The sequence below is a fragment of the Triticum aestivum genome, chromosome 7A (genome assembly GCF_018294505.1).
Source record: "Triticum aestivum cultivar Chinese Spring chromosome 7A, IWGSC CS RefSeq v2.1, whole genome shotgun sequence".
Classification (NCBI taxonomy): Eukaryota; Viridiplantae; Streptophyta; class Magnoliopsida; order Poales; family Poaceae; genus Triticum; species Triticum aestivum.
This window is the reverse complement of record NC_057812.1, coordinates 318,493,547-318,505,981: the sequence shown is the minus strand read 5'-3', so window position 1 is coordinate 318,505,981 and position 12,435 is coordinate 318,493,547. Positions and strand designations below refer to the sequence as shown.

At 43.7% G+C, this 12,435-nt stretch overlaps 1 long non-coding RNA gene across 1 annotated transcript; it reads left to right on the top strand.

The window, feature by feature from the left end:
- Positions 1-1,910: 1,910 nt before the first annotated feature.
- Positions 1,911-5,149, top strand: LOC123151053 (uncharacterized). Its single transcript, XR_006475478.1, has 3 exons — positions 1,911-2,740; positions 2,873-3,746; positions 3,817-5,149. It is a non-coding gene; the product is annotated as an uncharacterized lncRNA (long non-coding RNA).
- The last annotated feature ends 7,286 nt before the right edge of the window (positions 5,150-12,435 follow it).

Genomic DNA, 12,435 nt, shown 5'->3' with positions numbered 1-12,435 from the left:
CCCAGGTGGCTTCTCGGTCGGAATGGTGTGACGACTTCACTTTCAGGAATTTGATAGACTTGTTGCGAGTCTTGCGCTCAGTTTCTTCAAGAATAACAACATGATGCTCATGATAAGACAGGTCTTCTTGGAGATCAATCTCTTCGAAGTTGATGGTGCGCTCAGGAGTCTTGAAGCACTTGCGAAGCTGTGACACGTGAAACACATCATGCACATTTGCGAAATTGGACGGAATCTCAAGTTGATAGGCGAGGTTGCCTTTTTTGTCAATGATCTTAAAAGGGCCCACGTATCTAGGGGCAAGCTTCCCTTTGATACCGAAGCGATGAGTGCCTTTCATTGGAGAGACGCGGAGGTAGACATGGTCTCCGATCTCGAAAGCCAAGTCACAGTGCTTGCTATCATAGTAACTCTTCTGGCACGATTGCACAACTTTGAGATTTTCAGTCTCTGTGATCAAGTCATTGCCAAGAAGTTGGTGTTTACCAGTCTCTGACCAATTGAGAGGAGTACGACACTTTCTGCCATAGAGAATCTCGAATGGGGCCTTGCCCGAACTCACTTGGAAGCTGTTGTTGTAGGAGAACTCGGCATACGGAAGACAATCTTCCCACTTCATACCAAAGGAAATGACACAAGCCCTGAGCATATCTTCAAGGATTTGATTGTCTTGCCCGACTTGGCCACTAGGTTGAGGATGAAAAGCTGTGTTGAAGCGAATGTTGGTGCCCATGGCCTTCTAAAAGGAATCCCAAAACTTAGAAGTGAAGATGCTTCCATGATCTGAAGATATCAATTGTGGAATGCCGTGCAAGGAGACAATCCTGGAGGTGTATAGCTCTGCCAACTGAGCTACTGTGATAGATTCATTGATTGAAAGGAAATGAGCCACTTTAGTAAGCTTATCGATAACAACGAAGATAGCATCATTTCCACGCTTGGACTTGGGAAATCTAGTCACGAAGTCCATTTCGATATGGTCAAACTTCCATTCTGAAATAGCAAGAGGTTGGAGGAGATCAGCAGGCCATTGGTGTTCTACTTTCACCCTTCTGCAGACATCACATTCATTCACGAATTGAGCAATTTCTCGCTTCATTCGAGTCCACCAATATGACTGTTTGAGGTCATGGTACATCTTCTTACTTCCAAGATGAATGGATAGGAGGGAATTGTGCGCCTCATTCATACTTTCCTTAGATCACCTTTAGGAATCACAATCCGGTAATAGAGTGTCTTTGTCATCAATGCGATAGCACTTGTATTTGGGTTGGCTCTTGGCAATCCCATTTTCACCTTCTGGCATCAAGAAGTTGTGCCTCGCTAATTTGATCTTCTAAAGTAGGAGAGACTTGGAGATTGGCAAGAAAGCCTTGAGGAACAACTTGGAGATTCAGTTTGCGGAAAGCTTTACAAAGGTCCGGTTGGAAGGGCTTGAGAATTAAGCTGTTGCAGTAAGCCTTCCTGCTCAAAGTATTTGCAATGACATTGGCCTTGCCTGGAGTATATTCAATACTCGGATTGTAATTTTGAATCATTTCGACCCAACGAGTCTGCTTGAGGTTGAGGTTGGGTTGAGTGAAGATGTACTTGAGGCTCTTATGATCTGTGAAGATGTTCACTTTCCTTCCCAATAAGAGATGTCTCCATCTTTCCCTAATAATAATAAAACACGGATTGACTTTATGGGTTCACCATCACAATACGCTTCTTTCCGTGAATTTACGTTTTCAGTTTTTTCACTTATATTATTTTCGCTATCCGAGGTGGCACTGTTTACGTGGAATTTTTATGTGTCATTCGTGCGCTAAGAAAATTTAGTACGTTTCGATTTTCTTGTTCTTTCTGACGTTGGTAAGCGGCATGGGCTTCGGGCACACATCGTCGGCCTGCACTGCCGCCTTCGCATACCCACGTTTCTCTCCCCACTTTGCCTGGTTTCCTCCAGAAAAAAGAAACAATTCATCTACACCTCGGACTAGATTCGTTTGGCAGCCGGAGATTTGCAACAAAAAAGGGAGACGAAGAGGATAGGGTGAAATCGGCGGCACCGCCGCCGCCGCTACCGGGCACGAGCATGGAGGCGGCCGGGATGGTGTGGTGCCGCCGCCGCTACGGGACACAAGCACGGAGGCGGCTGGGAGTGTCGTGAGGGAGTTGGGAGAGGAACAGGGGGAGACGATGGCGGCCTGAGGGTGCGGTGCTGGGCGCCATGGGGTTCATCATCTCGCCGGCCTTGAGTGTCGCCGCTACGGGGCACGAGCATGGAGGCGGCCGGGATGGTGTGGTGCCGCCGCCGCTACGGGACACGAGCACGGAGGCGGCTGGGATAGTGTGCTTAGGGAGTTGGGAGAGGAACAGGGGGAGACGATGGCGGCCTGAGGGGGCGGCGCTGGGCGCCATGGGGTTCAACATCTCGCCGGCCTTGACTCGCGCACGTCTCGTTCCGCTCAGGGCACATCCTGCCTCAGCAGCCACACCTGTCCCTCCAAGCACAGAGCTTGCTGCCCCCACCCCCGTACAATGAATGAGCATGCCAAGGAGAGGAGCTCCCTGCGTATGGGAGACCAGCCGCTCCCCAATCTTCAGATCTGACCAACGTGGGAGGAATTGTTGGAGAACAACCAAATCCAAATGCCTCACCGATGAGCACCATCATTACCTGAAGTTTGGAGAGTATTACTAATTGCTTTCTATTCATTATTGCCTGAAGCGGGAGAACAATTTAGTTATTTCTCCGGTAATTGATAGTTTTTATATTATATACTTGTGTTTTCTTTACTGTAGAGACCACTGATTATTCACCCAGAGTATAATGTTTGTGACTAACACCTATTTATCAACACATGGGATGACCATGTCGTGGGTGAAGAAGTTTGCAATGGATCAACCTTGAAGACACTCGGAACATTTACTTAGAGTGAAGACTCTCGCGGCGCAATTGCCACTGTCCCGACCTCGCCGATTGTTGACCTCGCTGGCTTGACAGCGTCCTTTGTGATTCTGAACATAGGTGCTACTCTCCTGGACACCGCCGACTCAGGTCCTACTCTCCTAGACGCCGCCAACTCAGGTGCCATCTCCGTCCAAGATTTCATAATAATTTTTTATGCATCAAGACATTCTTATGTCTACATGTAGCTTCTATCAGGTTATATCTACATGTAGCATTGGAGAATATTATGCTGAGTGGGCAATATCGGTGTTTGTCTGCACGCATTATTATATCCTCTTCTTATCTCCCCCGCTTGTGCCACCGGAGAATATCAAGGATGTGGCGTCGGCACTGAGCTGCCACTGGTAGGCAAGGGCATGTGGCCTGGTTGTGAACGATGAGATTGGGGTCGGCACACACCAAAGCGACACACATAGGCAGAGTTATATAAAAAATAAGAAATCCATCTAATTCTACTTGACAACCTTCCAACACGAGGTAACATCATTTGTGGCATGGGTATATCTTATATCTACTAAATATCACTTCTAGATATTGGTGTTACGTACCAAGTGTATACATCTATATTGCCAATGCTTCTGCGCTTTTGATAATTAGTCAATATTTTCATGTATTTGTTACAACAGTATGGTGTTAGCAAGCGTATTGTCTTATGAAAAATTGATGATTGCATCTGCACTTCGTATCTAATTGTGTTATTTCAGAGCTAATATTTTTACTAATTATTCTATTCTTTCCACTTCTTGTATAAACAGACCAGGACCAGTATTCTGAACCTCATACCATTAAGGTAATCAGCTAATTTTTTTATAGATGCACTAACTGATTGCTAATTTCAGCTTTGTTCTTCATTACTGCAGGGCATATCTGTATTCTAAAGAAAATTCATACACCTGGTAATTCTTTCTTGACATGGCTATTCCATCGAGGTTTAATCCTATGATACACAACTAATAGTTTGTTGGTATGCATAACTATCTTGCCAAAGGTATTGCCTGTGTATATCACTTTGTAGTTGAAAGTGTTTGCTGCAATCATTATGAGCATCATGTTTGCCTTTTTGTGGAAACATAGTGTAGAACTCTTCTTGCTACTATCGTCAACTCTCAACGAGTCAGTGATGGACAAGATTATTATTCATGTATTTGAACAATTGATTCAGGGTCTATTCATAGATGCGTTAATTTGTTTTTGTATGACTCCTTTGTTCCATCAATGTTTTTTACATCCAAATGAACTACACTATTCTTATACAATCAAATTAGAATATTTTGATTTTTTATGATCACTTAAATAAATGAATATCCACGGTTATTAGGGAGGGATGGAGAGGGAGAGCGAGATGGAGAGATAGAGAGAGAGCACATTTAATATTTGACAGCTTCCCTTACTAAATCACCTCTCTGATGGAGCTGCAGTTTTGCATGTTTAAAATGAATGAGTATGTAAAGATTAGCGACATTTTCTTAAATGCACCTGAAATATTTGCATAAAATGCTTTCCTAGGGCTGGTCAACTCTTTTTATTTCTGTCATAGTACACATGTCTAACACCACAAATTGCCATATGGTTTTCAATGGTACATGAGCTGTGAGTTGCCCTATTATTTTAAGAGTTCATAAGTTGGGTTGACTGTGAGACTCTAAATACATGATACATGGTCTTGTACAATTTATATTACTGTCCATCGAAGTGTTTTATACTCGTTATTAAAGTTGCAGGTTATTCCTTTGAATGATCTAAGAAATATATTTGGATTAGGGAAGCATGAAGCACAAGGAATCACCTCAGATATTGAATCTCCAGCATACAGAAATAAGCTTATAAAATCCTTTAGTACTGATTTGGCTGCTACTCCTAACAAAGTATCATTCCTCCAAAATCTCTGTCAGGAGTTACAGTTTGATCCTGAACTTGCTAGCAAGATGCATAAAGATACCAAGCTGACACTTGTTTTTTGTATTGCATCATTAATTTTACAGCATAGTTCTATGTTAGCTCGAAATTTGATCTTGCTCCTGCTAGCAAGATGTGTACCATATTAGCTACAGTTTGAAGGATATAATCCTTTTGTTTCAAGACTGATGGTTAAACATTCCTCCAGTGTGAAAGTTATTATTTTCTGTTCAAATATCTTCGTTACATTCCTTCGGTGTGAAAGTTATTAGTTTCAGTTTGAAGGATATAATTTTAACTATATGTATTTGGCTATCAAACAACTTTTCTGCTATCCGATTTTGTTTTTGCAAAAGTTGCTTCTGTTCTATATAGGTGTACAGTTTTCATGCTAACTGGAAAGTACCAAAGTACCAAAGTTGTCTATCCTAGCTGCACCAAACTACATTTTCTTGTTTTATTAATATGAGATATATAAGAAAGTGCAGCGGGAATGGTTTGTACTCATGCTTGATGATATTTGGCTTAGGCTCCTGGACTTCCTCATGGCCACAGTGTAGATGGGACACTTGTGGTTATCTTCATTTGTCATTGGTGGTCAGAGAAACAAAACAAAGCTGGAGTGGAAGGTTGAAACAAAACAAAGTGTCTAGGACTAGGAGTTTCAATACGTTGTTAAAAATTGTGCCAAACATTAAGGTTGGTTTCAATTCCTTTGCATATGTGTTCATCCTTCTAGCATAAGAAAAATATGGTGCTTTGCTTGAAAAATTTGTGGCTTAGTTCTGGAAGGCATTAAGTTTCCATACATGCTGGTACTGATCAATCCATCCCTCTGAAAACATGATACCCTCTTTCACATGCTTCAAATAAGCTATGCACACGCCATCTCGCCAAGCACTGATAACATGTTTCATTTAAGAGATCATCTGAGATTTGCATAATTGTTTTGAGAATGGGCAGGGTAGCATCAACACCGGCCTCGATCAGTGTCGGGGCAACGGTGAATCGACAAAGAAGGCAACTCGGGTAGGGTGGCGCAGGACATCGACACCGGCCACGACCAACGTCAATGTTTCATTTAAGAGATCATCTGAGATTTGCATAATTGTTTTGAGAATGGGCAGGATAGCATCAACACTGGCCTCGATCAGTGTCGGGGCAACGGTGAACCGACAAAGAAGGCAACTCGGGTAGGGTGGCGCAGGACATCGACACCGGCCACGACCAACGTCAGAGGATGGGTCGTTGGGACGGAAGGATGAAGACAAAGAGGATGAAGAAGACGATGATCACAAATTTTTTATCACCGATAAAAAACAGGCGACTGATGCATAGTTGCTCTCATACTATCCGCTAAAGAAATTGATAAGGACTTCACACATGCCACTTAGTCATCAGTTTGATTTATTCATGTATTTCGCCCGTAGCAACGCACGGGCATTGTACTAGTGTTAATAATGCATGGATAATTGCCGCCAACTCAAGGTCATGAGTGGGTAGTTCCTTTCGTTGGGCTTCAACTGGAGAGAGGTATAGGCCACAAATTTCTTCTCTTGCATTAACACAGCGCCGAGAACTTGTAAGGAGGCATCATAGAAAACTTCAAATGGCTTGGATTCATCAGGAGGAGTCAACACAGGAGCTGTGACTAACTTCTCTTTGAGGGTGTTGAAAGCAACGTCACATTCAGGCGTCCAGACATACTTGACATGCTTCTGGAGGAGGTTGGAAAGAGGCTTTGCAATCTTAGAGAAATTCTCAACGAATCTTCGACAATAGCTTGCAAGCCCAAGAAAACTACGAAGCTGCTTGACATTCTGAGAAGGTTTCCAATTCACAATTGCAGACACCTCCTCAGGATTAACAACGATGCCATTGGCGGAGATGATATGACCAAGATAAAGAACTTCGTCAAGGCAGAACTCACACTTGAAGAACTTCACATAGAATTGATGCTCTCTGAGTTTGTCAAGCACCAATCTCAAATGCTTGGCATGATCCTCCTTATTCTTGGAAAAGACCAAGATATCATCGAGATACACCAGGACGAAATCATTTGTGTAAGGGTTGAAGATGAAGTTCATCATGCAAGAGAACGTTGGAGGAGCATTGACAAGGCCGAAAGACATGACAGTATATTCATAAGAACCATAGCTTGTTCTGAATGCTGTCTTGAGGATATCTTGCTCACGAATATGAATCTGGTAATAACCCATACAGAGGTCAAGCTTGGAGAATACTTGAGAACCCTTAAGTTGCTCGAATAGATCATTGATGTTGGGAAGTGGATACTTGTTCTTTATTGTCTTCTTGTTCAATGGGCGGTAGTCGACGCAGAGTCGTTCCGTTCCAACCTTCTTGAAAAAAGAACACCACATCCCTATGGAGATGAACTCGGTCTGATCAAACCCATACACTCTTGTTCATCGAGTTGTTTCTTCAACTCCTTAAACTCCTCTGGTCCAAGCTTGTAAGGACGCTTGCAAACGAGTTCCATGCCAGGCTCAAGATCGATAACGAATTCAACTGGCCGGTGAGGAGACATTCCCGGAAGCTCTTCTGGAAAGACATCTTGATATTCACAAACAACTGGAATCTGAGAGATGGCATTCAACTCGCCCTTCTCATTGGGAGAAAACAGCCGAATGGTTTCCTCACGAGCGGCATAGATGATCACATCCTTAGAAGAGTGTTTCAATTGAATTTGCCTGGCAGCACAATCAAGCTGAGCCTTGTGCTTAGCAAGCCAGTCCATGTCGAGAATTAGATCAATATCCGAGTCACCAAGAACCATTGGAGAAGACATAAATCTATAGTCTCCCATCTTGATGGAAACATTCGGAACCACCAAACTGGCACTCAACCGTTTACCCGGAGAAACGATATCCATGGTTTTACCCAAATGAGAAGAAGTGAATTCATGCTTGGCAAAAAACGGTCTTGACATGAAACAATGTGATGCATCAGTGTCAACAAAAACTTTTGCAGGAATACAGTTAACTGGAAGGTTACCATGATCACTTCTAAAGAATCCTCTGCCTGAGCTGCGTTCATCATGTTGACCTTAGCATGCTTGGGATTATGCTTGACCATTGCATTGCTGACAGATCTCACAGGAGGAGGAGGCGAAAGGCGCCTTTGGTTGAAGCACTTGTTTGCATAGTGCCCTTTCTGCTGACACTTGTTGCAAGTAACCTCTGAGAGCGGACGGTGATAAGGAGCACTTGACCTTGGAGTTTGAGACTGAGCTTTGTTCTGATAGCCTTGGTTGGGTGGGTGCGAAGATCCATTGCGACCTTTGCTCTTCTGCTGGTAGGACTGACGAAACGGAGGAGGAGGCAACCAGAACTTCTATTGCTTAGCTGCCACTTGTGAGGAAGAAGGCTGAACTGCGTCCCTGACTCTCTTCTTAGATGCCTCACACTTGAGCTAAGCGGCTTCTTGCTTTAGTGCCATGTTGTAGAATTGATCAAACTTAGTCTGCTCAAGAAGCACAAGAGCTAACTGTAGATCCTCTTTGAGGCCACCTCTGAATTGATAGATCATGCTCTTCTCATCAGGAACGTCTTGTTTAGCGAAGCGAGCAAGTTTCTGAAACTGGATATTGTATTGATACATGGACATGCTGCCTTCCTTGAGATTGCGGAACTCCTCACGCTTGCACTTAGCTACACTTGGTGGAATGTGATGAGCTTTGAAGTCTTGGCGGAAATCATCCCAGGTAATCACACGACCTCCTCTGGAATCTCTGTATTGTTGATACCACTCAGCAGCTTGGTCCTTGAGTTGAAACGAAGCAAACTTGACAAAGTCCTCAAGCCTGACATTGCTACACTCAAAATGTTTGCAAATGTCCACGAGCCAGTCGTCGGCGTCTGTGGCCTCGACACAGTTGCTGAAGGACTTCGGCTGGTTTACGAGGAACTGGTTGAGGGTAGCAAACTGAGGCTGATTGTTGCCTTGGCCTTGATTTCCTTGGTTGCCTTGACCTTGGGTGCGCTCTTGCAAGAGTTGCAATAGCATCTGAGTATTGGTGTTGGTGGCTGCCATGACAGCTTACATGCCTCCGGAGGTGGAGGTGGTGGTGGAGGGTTCGACTCTTCCCCATCATTGCAGTCCAGATTATGACACATCGGAGGAGCCATCCTGAAGAGGTTGACATCCGTTAACATCCTGAAAGATATATATTCAAGATGAATCAATGGATCAAAATAGCAACATAAAGTATTAACATTCGAACAAGGATGAACGAATGAATTCCAAAGTAAATCATCACACGTCCATAAGTTGAGAAGCCACCTAGATACAGGTAGATGAATAAAGCAACAAGGCACGAATATGAACAAATAAGTGGTAAGGATTACCCAATCACAAACCAAATATCCGAGGGAAGAAATATTAGAGCTACTTGAATTCCCACCTATGAAACTCCCGAAACTTTCTGGTTATGCAATCAGGTGTTGGGGATACAGGGGAAGCATAATAACTCACCCAAACTAGCAATTCCTACATCTAGCTGTATCCATCCTTCAACACATAACCAAGAAACCTTCGGAAATCATGTACCTCAACCTTCGAAAAGCATCCTCTATACGAGTTATGGCAATACTCCCGAACTCCCGCCCCAGTACTAGGTGGAATCGAGGTTATCTCACCAACAACTGCATAAAAGAGATTTTCGATGTCGGTGAAATCAGGTATTCCAGAACTGCAACGATAAAATTGTGACGACAACACCTCAGAGCTTAACTCCCCGGGACACTGCCACAACCCGTAAATGTTAGGAGGCACCAAGAACAATGTTCTCGTCACAAAACTATTGGAACGATTCCAAGATACCCGCGTGATCCTAAATTTTTTTCGTGAAATTTGAGGAGAGAAGAGTCAAAACTTCTACGTCAGGAGGCCTCACCAGAGCGACGAAGGGACTGAGGAGTAAAAAGAATCCTACTCTCCAATATATATAATCCTAAGACTCAAAACAATTTGTTCTAGACTCAACAACGTCAGTGATTCGATCAAGCAGGGGGTTCTAAGTCGGGGAATGCTCTGATTACCAATTTGTAACACCCACAATGCGGCTATATCTCCCACGTGTCGGGGAATGACTTAGAAGCATAGCCGCATGGTAGGCATGTCGCAAAAGGGGTAATCTTTACACATCCCATGTACTGAATGAGAAAGGGATAAAAAGTCGGCTTACAATCGCCACTTCACACAATACATAAATAGTTCATACATCATCCAAAGTACAATCAAAGGTCCGACTACGGAACCAAAATAAAAGAACACAACCCCATATGCTAGATCCCCGATCGTCCCAACTGGACTCCACTACTGATCATTTGGAAAAGAAACATAGTAATGACCCGAATCCTCGTCGAACTCCCACTTGAGTTCGGTAGCATCCCTTGCACTGGCATCATCGGCACCAGCATCTGTTTGGAAGTAACCATGAGTCACGAGGACTCAGCAATCTCACACCCGCGAGATCAAGACTATTTAAGCTTAAGGGTAGGAAAGGGGTAGTGAGGTGGAGCCGCAGCAAGCACTAGCATATATGGTGGCTAACATACGCAAAAGAGAGCGAGAAGAGAAGAAATGGTCGAGAAACTATAATTGATCAAGAAGTGATCCTGAAGCTACTTACGTTCAAGCATAACACGAGACCGTGTTCTCTTCCCGGATTCCGCTGAAAAGAGACCATCACGGCTACACACGGGGTTGATTCATTTTAATCAAGTTAAGTGCCAAGTTCTCTACAACCGGATATTAACAAATTCCCATCTGCCACATAACCACGGGCACGACTCTCGAAAGTTTATACCCTATAGGGATGTCCCAACTTAGCCCATCACAAGCTCTCACGGTCAACGATGGATATTCCTTCTCCCGAGAAGACCCGATCAGTCTCAGATTCCCGGTTACAAGACATTTCGACAATGGTAAAACAAGACGAGCAAAGCCGCCCGATGTGCCGACAAATCCCGATAGGAGTCGCACGTATCTCGTTCTCAGGGCACACCGGATAGGTCAAGCTATGAGTAAAACCAACCCTGAAGTTGCCCTGAGGTGGCCCCATAGGCTGCCCGTTTCGGACCAACACTCAGAGGAGCACTGGCCCCGGGGGGGGGGGGGGTTTAAAATAAAGATGACCCTTGAGTCTGCAGAACCCAAGGGAAAGGTATATGGTGGTAGGTAGGAAAATGGTAAAACCAAGGTTGGGCCTTGCTGGAGGAGTTTTATTCAAAGCGAACTGTCAAGGGGTTCCCATAACACCCAACCGCGTAAGGAACGCAAAATCAAGGAACATAACACCGGTATGACGAAAACTAGGGCGGCAAGAGTAGAACAAAATACCAGGCATAAGGCCGAGCCTTCCACCCTTTACCAAGTATATAGACGCATTAAAGTAAATAAGATATAATAATGATATCCCAACAATATCCATGTTCCAACATGGAACAAACTTCACTTCACCTGCAACTAGCAACGCTATAAGAGGGGCTGAGCAAAAGCGGTAACATAGCCAAACAACGGTTTGGTAGGAAAGGTGGGTTAGAGGCTTGACATGGAAATATGGGAGGCATGATATAGCAAGTGGTAGGTAGCGTGGCATAGCAATAGAGCGAACAACTAGCAAAGCAAAGATATAAGTGATTTCGAGGGTATGGTCATCTTGCCTGCAAAGTTCTCAGAGTTGTCGCAAGCTTGATCCTCGTTAGGGTACTCAACAGGTTCCTCAGTTACGTACTTGTCTCCCGGATCTACCCAAATCAAGAACACAAGCAAAGGACCAACAATCAATCACGGTGCAATGCACAAGCAACATGATGCAATACATGGCATGATATGCAAGACATGATATGCAATGCATATGCGTGCTCCAGAAGGAAAAGAATGATCAAGCAATCAACTTGGAAAACCAAGTGTGCCGCTAGAAAGATGAGATGATTTCGGTCGAAATTGTTATAAAGATCACCGAAAACGGATGCACGGTTTGCAAATTGCAAGCAAAACAAGAATGGTGTTATTCTGTGATTAACAACACGATGCTACTTAGCGTGCAACAAGAAACTAAGCTACCGCACTCCAACATAACAACAAAGCATATGGCAGTTATGTACACAAGATGCCTGACAAAATATGAACACTGAGCTACGGCTAAATCATTCTAGAACAGGTGAAAACAAGCATGGCAAAAGTGCAAAAGATATCAGTTCCTAAGACTTAGTGAAAATACTAACATGGCATAAACAGCATCAGGAAGCAAAGTTTAGAGCTAGCAAACAATATGCTACAGGAACATATCATAGCAAATAAAGGCATGGCATGAATCTACTAAAAGCATATATCAAAAGTCCCTTACTGAACATGAGCCACAAAAGCACAGAAGATATGATGGCACCCATGTAAACGTAGCAAGTTTTATTAACAGTTTCAGACTTGGCAGAAAATAGAGCATGGCAAAAACAGATTATGATAGCAACTTGGCATGCTTGTTTCACTCATCATAGTTCACAAAAAGACATGGAATCAATACTATCATGTAGTAGGCATGGAAATGAAGCTAACCATGT